The sequence below is a fragment of the Octopus bimaculoides genome, chromosome 20 (assembly GCF_046866305.1).
Source record: "Octopus bimaculoides isolate indiv1 chromosome 20, ASM4686630v1, whole genome shotgun sequence".
Classification (NCBI taxonomy): domain Eukaryota; kingdom Metazoa; phylum Mollusca; class Cephalopoda; order Octopoda; family Octopodidae; genus Octopus; species Octopus bimaculoides.
Window position 1 is genome coordinate 19227433 of NC_142947.1, and position 9923 is coordinate 19237355.

General features: G+C 34.2%; 2 long non-coding RNA genes across 11 annotated transcripts in view; one reads left to right on the forward strand and one right to left on the reverse strand.

The window, feature by feature from the left end:
- The window catches only part of LOC106871231 (uncharacterized), a 47699-nt gene extending 40701 nt beyond the window's left edge, over positions 1-6998 (forward strand). For both annotated transcript variants that reach the window (XR_016237548.1, XR_016237547.1), the window contains exons 3-4: positions 4278-6427; positions 6816-6998. This is a non-coding gene — a long non-coding RNA (uncharacterized LOC106871231). The remainder of the gene's footprint in view (positions 1-4277; positions 6428-6815) is intronic.
- LOC106868233 (uncharacterized) overlaps positions 1-9923 on the reverse strand; it is a 469773-nt gene that overhangs the window by 239782 nt on the left and 220068 nt on the right. The window lies entirely within an intron of this gene.

Here is a 9923-nt window from a genome sequence, read left to right on the forward strand (position 1 = left end):
TCTTCCATCTCTTTTATTTACAGATTACATATGTGTGTGTGTGTGTGTGTGTGTGTGTGTGTGCGCATGTATATATATAAACATACATACATGTATACATATATTACGCGCACACGAACATAAATGTTACTCTGTGTGTGTGTGTGTGTGTGTGTGCGTGCGTGCATATGTGTGTGTGTGTATATATACACTATGTGTATGCATGTGCTTATTCCATGAGTGCATGCGAGTGTGGGTAGTAGGGACGCGTGTGTGCATGCATGTTTACTTAAATGTGTATGTGTGTGAATCTCACTATGTGTCGTGTATGTGTGTACGTTTGACCGGCTGCGTGCTAATTACTCTACCGTTCCAGTTGTTATAACAGCTGTGCTTCCTAACAGTAGCAAAGTAAGCAGAATTGACCTCATTTTTTTTCTCTCTCAACCTCTTCTCACCGTCTTCCACTCACTATTCTTGCTATATTCAGTTTTTATTGTTTTAGTTTTGATAATTTGGCTGTCTTATGTCTGCGGGTTTGTGATTGGAGTATATTTGTTTCAGTCATTAGACTATGGCTATGCCAGGGCACCGCTTTCAGGAGTATTGCCGATTATATCGGACACGGTACTTGTTTAGTACTCACTCGCTTCACAAACACCAAGTCATCGTCGGCTAAATGACGTTAACTGCCGCGGAACAGAATTTACAAGATATCTTTGTCGACACACTAATAATTCGATCCCACATCGTATACATACATGCATTCATACATCATATATAAATCCACCCATCCATATACATATGAATGTATGTGTGTGTGTGTGTGTATATGCATGTGTGCGCACGTGTATATTTGTGTATGTCGGCTTTAAGTGAAACGACGTAAAGCAAAGTCAATTTTCTCTTCGTTTTGATGACATAAACAGGAGTTACATTTCCACCATATATTTCTAGTCACAATAACTATTTCTAAATTAAAACCCAGAACACTTCTAATATTAAAACATTGATATATGTTTGTGTGTTATAAATATATTAAAGATAAATAAAAAAAAAAAACAATAAGAATTGTTAACTTGAAGAATGCGTCCATAGTTTGTCATACATTATTTCTCTTTTCTTCGTATAATTTTTGTAACAATTGTATCGAATCATCAATCAGCCCTCTCTCTCTCCCTCCCCTCTCTCTCTCCCTCCCCTCTCTCTCTCTCACTCCCTCCCTATCTAAGGATATCTCTCGGTAAAGATGGACATAGCTTTATCAAAATGCTGTAAAGCTTCAAGACGGATCTTTAGTTGTTCAAATTCGTAGTTGTTTGGCATTCTCACTCTTGTCACCTTCTTCAGTTTGGTGCTGTTCCATCTCCACGACATCCTCATTAGATATCTCTTTATCACGTGACTCAAGTAATTCCTCAATATCTTGATTTATTTCATTAAATCCGACCTGCTATGCAATTTCAGTAATCTCCTATTGAACATTTTTATTGACTCTTTGTCACTCGGGAAGTCTGCAATGCAATTTGGATAGATTTTACCATAGACAAATTTCATTGTGGCTGTTTTCACTTCTCGCCATATCACTGTCAAATTTTCAATGGTATTCATAATATGGTAACCCCGTCAAAATTCTTTTACTGGTAGTTTAATTTTTCTATCTAAAATCTTAAGTACTTGCTTAAAGGTGCACCGCAAATAGTAGGCTCTGAATGTAGCAATAACCCCTTAACTCTTTACGTCTAAACACAATCAGCCAGGTTGATTCATAAGTTGAACCATTATCTTTCAGTTCATCCAGATTAGATAGCATTGTTTGCAAGAAGCAAGGTCTTATTTTCAAGGATCTTCGTCTGACAGTATTCTTTGACAGTTGGACCAAAACATTAAGTAAACCAATTTGGAACACTGTTCTGGTGATCTACTCCTTTTCATTTGATTGGCATAAATTTAGAAGCTGAGATTTAGAGAATGATAAACAACAAGAAGCTTCAACTTTAGATCTCCTGAAGCATTCTCACCACGCGATCTTTGGCAGCCTTGAAACTAGGTACAAATCTTTCTTCTTTAGAAATCTAAGTTCGTTTTGGCATTTGCTTCCAAATAAACCTGTCCCGTAAACGTTAAAAATTGGGTGTAGTGAGTATCCTCTTTAATAATATTTTCCAGTAAAGTTGGAAAAGTAACTGCTGTTTTCTGTCGGCTTTTAAGAATTCCCCTGTTATCTGTATATGATGAAATTTTACACGATTTGTTAAACGTCCCAATCAACGACAGCATACCATGACGTTTTCACATTAAGAAACCCTGTGCATTTTTTAAATAATCATATAAACTTACGGAGATGTACGTGCATAGCAAGTGACCTGATCCGAAATCGTGTACTGGAATGAAAACAATTGCAGCGTGGAAGGTGTTTATAAGCCATTTAAAATAACACATAAAGACTGTTAGATTCACTTCAACATTTAAATTTAATTTGTCAAAATATTTTCGTCGCTTTGAGACCGCGACCTGTTCACTGACAAAATTCTATGCTGCATTTTTCATTTGTAATGTGTTCTCTATCCATGTTTGAAAGTCTTTCCATATGTTGGTTTTCATATCTAATGTACCATTCAACGGTGTTACACTGAGTACGAACTTAATTTTCTTTCCGGATTATTGTAAATTATTTGTACAATTGCTAGGTGAAGACCGAGAGCACTTCCAGTATATGCAGCTTTGCTAGCCAAAGTCGAATCTCTGTAACACTTCTAATTTAGTTTCTAATGTTACACATGTTGCTCTATTATTACGATTTTGTATATGTACGAACCCTCAGACAGCAGTGGTACACAATTCACTTTTAGCCTCCATTACAACGAGGAAAAAAAAAATCAATAAATATTTGCAAAGTGAAAATTCGAAGAGTCACCACTGAGTTCAAAGCAAAGCAAATACAAAATCTAATTCTGAATCAGGCAAACTTCTTAATAGTTCGCCACTCGGTCACTTTGCTTTATTTATATATTTGTCTCAATTCATAATTTTCATTTAACACCATGTCTAAATGGCTGAGAGAAAGATAAATTGTTACTGGAAATTTGAAAAGAAACATTTTGTGCCGCGTACATCCAACAAGGATCAAACAAACTTTACTGCAAGGCCTATTTTAATTTATATCTCTTAAATATAATTTCGTTCTTTGGCTTTCGTATATTTTAAGTGCTGTCGTACCTTGTAAGACTTGCATCTACTCTGAACTAGCCGGTAGACGTATCTTAAATGACGTTCGTGAAAAAAAAAAATGATGAATAATTACTATCCTTATCCATCATTGTTTATTTATTATCTATATTCTACCGAAGTGGAAAGAAGTAACAAGTTACAAAAAAAAGAAAAGAATAATAAAAGTAGACAAAATTTTAGTTTGAGAAGTGTACACTTAGTGAATTTTATTTACTGTATTTGATTTTGTATCATTTCACACCGACGTCAGGACGAAACGCCCTTAAGTGAATACTGTCTGTATGTGTATGAGTGTGTGTGTACATATAAATACATATGGAAAGACACACACACACACACATACATATAGGTAGATAGATAGATAAATGTATATATATATATATATATATATATATATATATATATATATATATATATAAAACATAAATAATATATAATTATATGCATGTATCCATACATATATGTACATACCGACATCTATATGTATACATACAAGCATATATGGGTACAGGACATCACAAAAAAACGTTAAACACAATGAGAAACGAAAACAAAGACGAGGACAGAAGACGGAACTGTTTTTTCGAACAACGAAAAAAAACAGAGAAATGAGACATGCAACATAAAGAATATTACCCATCTTCAGTTGTCTCTTCTCCACTACTCCGCGTTTCGAAGGCAATATATGTGTGTGTGTGTGTGTGTATTTTGTATAGCCCCAGATTTGAAGACCAGAGTACACTGTAGACGTGGTGTTAGAAGAGAGAGAGAGAGAGCAAGAGACGGGGGGGGGGCGGGGCGAGAAAGGCACGTATTTGTATGCGGTGACAGTTTTTGAGTAGGTTTACCGTGTATGGATCTTGATGAAAAGCATATTTGTATGCATTCATAGTTTTGAATTCCCATGGATACAAATTCATAGTACCAACTACCTGTCAAGTTATTTTGCGCTCTGTGAACTAAAATTGTATTGCCTTGGTTCACGTGCATTAATCAAAAATATTCCCCCATCAAAGCTCTCTGTAAGTTATTTTCCATTACTTTTCTGAAATCCTTATTATTTTTAGGTGATTTTTCTGTTCTGCCCGTCACTGAGCCAATTTGTATGACAACCACTTGTAATGTCAGCAACAGCTATTATTGTAGGGCTAAACGTCTTTAGTTCAACAGCGGATGATCAGGTGATGAATAGCCGAAATACTTCGGTGTCTATTTCGGGAAGTAAGTTATGGTAAATATTCCAAATTTTCTGTATGTAGTATATGTGAGGTTCATTCTTGTTCGGTTAATTCACAGTCATAAAGTGAATGTATTGACTACATGCTGAGTCATTGTGCACTCTCAATGTTTCGGTTCAGATATCAGGAACTGCATTGTACGATATATCCGTTAAGACGGTAGGATGAAGTTTGAGGGAGTTTCGCTGCTATTTCTGCAGATGTAACGATAATAATGTAGAAACTCAAGAAGAGCCGACAGAGATAGGCATCATTTTACATAGGGAAAAATATTGTCCAACCACCATATTGCTGGTAGAACTTTCGTCTGCTTGAAAACGCCTCCCCACCCTTCTCCTTCTCGATTGCAGTAGGTTTTGAACTCAAGGAGAAAAAGCACTTCAGAATTTATATTATCGTTTTTATACTATCTAAAGATACGTAGACTCATATTTTTTTACTGATCAGAGAACTGAAGTTTTGATTTTAATAAAAATGTCGTTACAGCTGCTGCTGATAACGATCATGGTGCAGTGGTAATAATATAATGATGGTAGTTTACACACACACACACACACACACACACACACACACACACACACACACATATATATATATTTCATTAAAGTTCATATTTATAACAGAGAGAAAATGTGAGAGGGAAAAGATTCATGCTTTCTTGGTACATTCTATGATGACTAAATGTATAAATACCTTTCAGATAATTTTTTATGGTAATAATGAACTGAATTAATAAAAAATTATCTCAACTAGCATAAAACAAAATGACAAAAATAGTAACAATTATTAAATGTTATAATTAGCTTTATGGCTGATGTTTCGCGAATATTATCTAATAGCTATATCGACCATCTGCCGGTATAATTTTATATTACTTTTTTTTAATGATAATTACAAGAAGGATATCTGTGAGTCTGAGATATAAATATGCAGGCTATATATTTTCACATGAGTTCTGTTAAAGGAAGTAGAAAAAAAGCCACAGCTGGTCATAGGAGCAGAGTAGTAGGCAACCAGCTAAAAGATTTGTGATCCGTGAATAACATTCTTATCTTTTATAAGAAAATAGAAAGTTGAGAAGGAAGATGTCTGCTGTAAATTAGAGACCACATTTCGATTAGCGTCCTTTGTCTAGTTTTCGTCAACAAATCAACCTACTCTGTGTTTTATTTTCAACTTGATTTTTGCCAACACAACGCTTCTTTTCTTCTTAAGACACCTACCTTTCTTATCACGGTACAAATTTATTTAATCTTATGAATTTTATTTATTTATTTCACAGACACACATCATCACTAATTTCTAACCTATTAATTTTGGCTACTATCCTTTAACTCTCCGATGTTCAGAGTATTAGCTTTCACATCTGTTATGTGTAGAGTACCCCACTCAGACATCTGTATACTGTACAATCTTCTAGATTGTCGAAATCGAATCATCTCCGATAATGGACAGCACAAACCGAAAGGCAGAAAACATTACCTCACTCCACTGACTCCGCTAAAAGAAAGTAAACCACTAATTAGGCCCATTGCGATCAAAATGTCAAATGAAGCTTTTCAGGAATACATGTTCAATAAGAAGCAAAACAAATGTAGTTATGAGTAAGTATTACTGGGTAGAAACAGTCTCCCGCTGTAGGCAATGACAATACGTGAGATTTACGAGTGTTATGTTGGCTTGCAGTATAGCTTGAAGAAAGGTTGTGAGAAATCATTATCTTAATCACTAATATTCTAATCATCATTTATCTTCTCCGTCAGCATAATTGTTGTTTTTATTATTCGAATTCTAAGTTAAAACCAACTCACTTCATTTACACTGCAAGTAAAGAAATGAAAATCGCTATTTCTCACTTTTTCTTTTTAACTTCAAAGGCGTTATTTTTTTTCCAGGAATTACGACAGAGTTGGAAAATTGCATGAACGAAAAACCAAAACAGTAAACCCACACACCTGAAACTGATCTTCCTATCAAATGTATTAATATTGTACAATTTAACTTCTTCAAAGAGTATACCATTTCTTTCTCTTCGTATCGTAAGCCTGATCTCTATATTTACTTCTTTCACCTCTCTTTCTCTCTTCCTCACTATCTATTTCACTCCATACATTGTATGATATATTCTTTATATAATACGTATACATCACATATCACCTTCTATTGATTACATTTACTGATAGAATATATATGTATAATATCATATAACATATTTGAGTAGAATATAGTGTATTTGACATATATGTCATAACATGATAAATATATGACATAAATCGTGTATTTCTATACATTTTATTCATTTATTTATTCTAATTTCATTTATATATTTATTATAATTTTTATTGTGTCGTACGTATCTACTTCCAGAATTTAAGTATCTGAGCTCAACACCAACTGAATCCAACTTTACTTAACATCCTTCTGTGATGACCTAAACAGTAAGTACGGATTACAAATATCAGAAGGTTCTACACTTAACTAAGCAATTCATACAAGAAAACGGCTGGAAAATTATAATTCCTGTATAATAAACATACTCTAGCTACACAATTCTGATTTTCTTACTATTTTATCTCAAAGACTAGAATTAATGAAAGCTGTTATAGTATTCATGTCTTTCCCGAAAGCATTGTCTGCGTTAGAATTGAGGGCAGAGGAACAGGAAAGGAATGTCTACCCTTAATATTGTAAGATTTCAATCACATTTTACCTCTCCCCACCCTGTATGTGTGTGTGTGTGTAGTGTATGTGTGTGTGGTGTATATCTGTGTGTGTGTGATGTATCTAGGTGTGTGTGGTGTATATAGGTGTGTCTATATATATATTTATACATATACAATCAAACATATAGCTACATACACAGGCACTTACATACACGCATGCATATAGTTAATGCAAGAGGAGAAGATATATCTATTTAAAATTTTATGTCTTTACAATTGTTTCAGCAGCAGTAATAAATATCATTTTATCAGAAAACAAATTGTTCAAAATGTCTGAAAATATTAAACCAAAGACTGTTTATACAATAAGAGTTATCAGAAGGCAAAACAAACAAAAAAGGAATATGAAAATCTGAAAAAAAAAAAATTCAACTCTTGAAGGGTTAGATACATTACTTTTATGTATGAATACACACACACACATACACACACACAAACTTTTATATATAATACACACACACGTACACACACACATGAACATACACACACACAAATATATATACCTATGCATACATGTATAAATACATATCTGTATTTGTATATGCAGATATATTTAAGTATACACACCAACGAACGAACGCACACATGCACATACACACATAGACACATATATGTGGAGGTGTATGGCTTAGTGGTTAGGAGTGGTGCACTCATGATCATAAGATTGTGGTTTTGATTGCTGGACTGGGTGATGCATTTCACGTTGCTCCATTCCAGTCGACGGATCTAGTTCAAAACGGGGGCACCAGTATTTTCTTAACGAAACACTTTGAAACTTGGGAAACTGGTAGAATGTGTCATATAAAACATCTTTTTCTCTTAGTCTTCTTAAGAAAAATTATTATATTGCAATTTATTTCATGTTAAAGTTGTCGTATTTCTGTAATTTCAACCAATGACTGACGTCCATTCAGCCGAATACATTAAGTGCTGACTACGTAAACAAACGATTCTCAAACGATTCTGGCGGTGATAAAATTATTATTTCCTTGTCAAAAAATGGCTGAAGCATATTGGCAGTAGCTAATAAACCTTTCTATTATAGGCACAAGGCCTGGTTTTTGAGGGAAGGAGCAAGTCAATTAGGGTTAGGGAAAACGAACACACATGTGTTGCCTCTCTGCAAAATGTCAGAAGTAATGGAGATTAAATACGCTTTACACTGCTTAAACTGCCAAAGGAGTAACTGTAAACAGCTGAATACTTGTCAGTGATTGGTTGAAATTATCGAAATAAGACAATTTTTTACATGAAATTAATTCGAATACAAAATTTTTTTTTGTGTTCTATAACACAAAATAGATAAGTATACGAAGTTTGAAAGTCTTTCGGTACCAAAAACACTACATAAAACATAAATGAAAACTGGTGCCCCCGTTTTGAACTAGATCCCAGTCGACTGGCAAAATTGGGTAATACTGCGACAGGCCGTATGTATGTATGTATGTATGGAGGTAGATATGTAGTTATTTACATTTTTCGCCAATCCGTTGTCCCCCACATTAGAGAAGCATAAGATTATATTCTGTCAAATCATTGTGGAAGAATAATTATTTACGCTAGACGTATAATCATAAGACTAATGCAGCAATATTAAAAAAAAGATATATAATAAAACAAGATTACTTGTTCTGGAAGTGGCAGTTTTATTTTCGTTTATTACTTGATGTCTAATACAGATAATTATTCATACAAAATTCTGCTGTATGGCGATGTCCCGCCGTGTTTTAAAACAAAAGATTCTAATATACCTATATACATATAGACATTTATATACAAACAGTTATATCCGCATGTATGGATGCAGTTCATCCCCTCCCCACACACACACTCACGCATACACACACACGCTCTCTCTCGCCCCCCCCCCCCCGACATACACTTACACTTTGCGTATGCACGTTGCCCAGGAGATAGCCAAGGAGAATTTTTAACAGGGACGTAAGCTTGTCTGCAGGAATTAGTAAACCAGAGTATCCGCTGAACCTACCTGAAACAGCAGTTAAATTTCTTCAAGTTACAGCCTACCACCTTTGAAATGGAAGGGCACATTGTATAATGCAGTCCTATTTATAGAAAAGTCGATACGACTTTTTAGAATAAGCGTATCTCTTCAGTAACTTTTGAAAAATTTTGTTTTCATTTTTCAATAGTTTTCTAAGAATATTATGTTCCAAGTCTCAGAGATTACAATTCACAAAGAAAATTACCGAAAATTTTAATTTATTTTTCTGTCCTGCTAAGCAGACTGAGAGGTACGCACCAGACATCATTATCAGAAACAGAAACATAAATAAGACCCATATAGCTATTTATATAAAAGGTACTATTAAAATTGGATGATCGAGTTATATGTGAATTAAATATAGACTTAATTGTTTTCTGGGAAACATTAACAAAAAACATTGTTTTAACGAATAAGATTGAAAATATAGTCCAAGATATTCAGTTCAAAATGATACGGATGGTTAACACGCACTTTACTGTCGTAAGAGAATGAAAATAAATTTTCCAGGTAAAAGTAAATTTCAGGAGAAACCGGAAGTGATGACAGTGACATACCAAAATTTCATTAGAACAACATAAAGAACTTCCTCAATATGCACGCCTACAGGCACCTACATTCATTGTACATTCTACTGATGTGTTAAGTATTTCAAAAATAGCAGCTCAAGTACACCGTTCCTGCCTACTATACTCAACAACAAACACCTTTGAGACAACAATTCGGTTGTTTGCATGTCCACATACG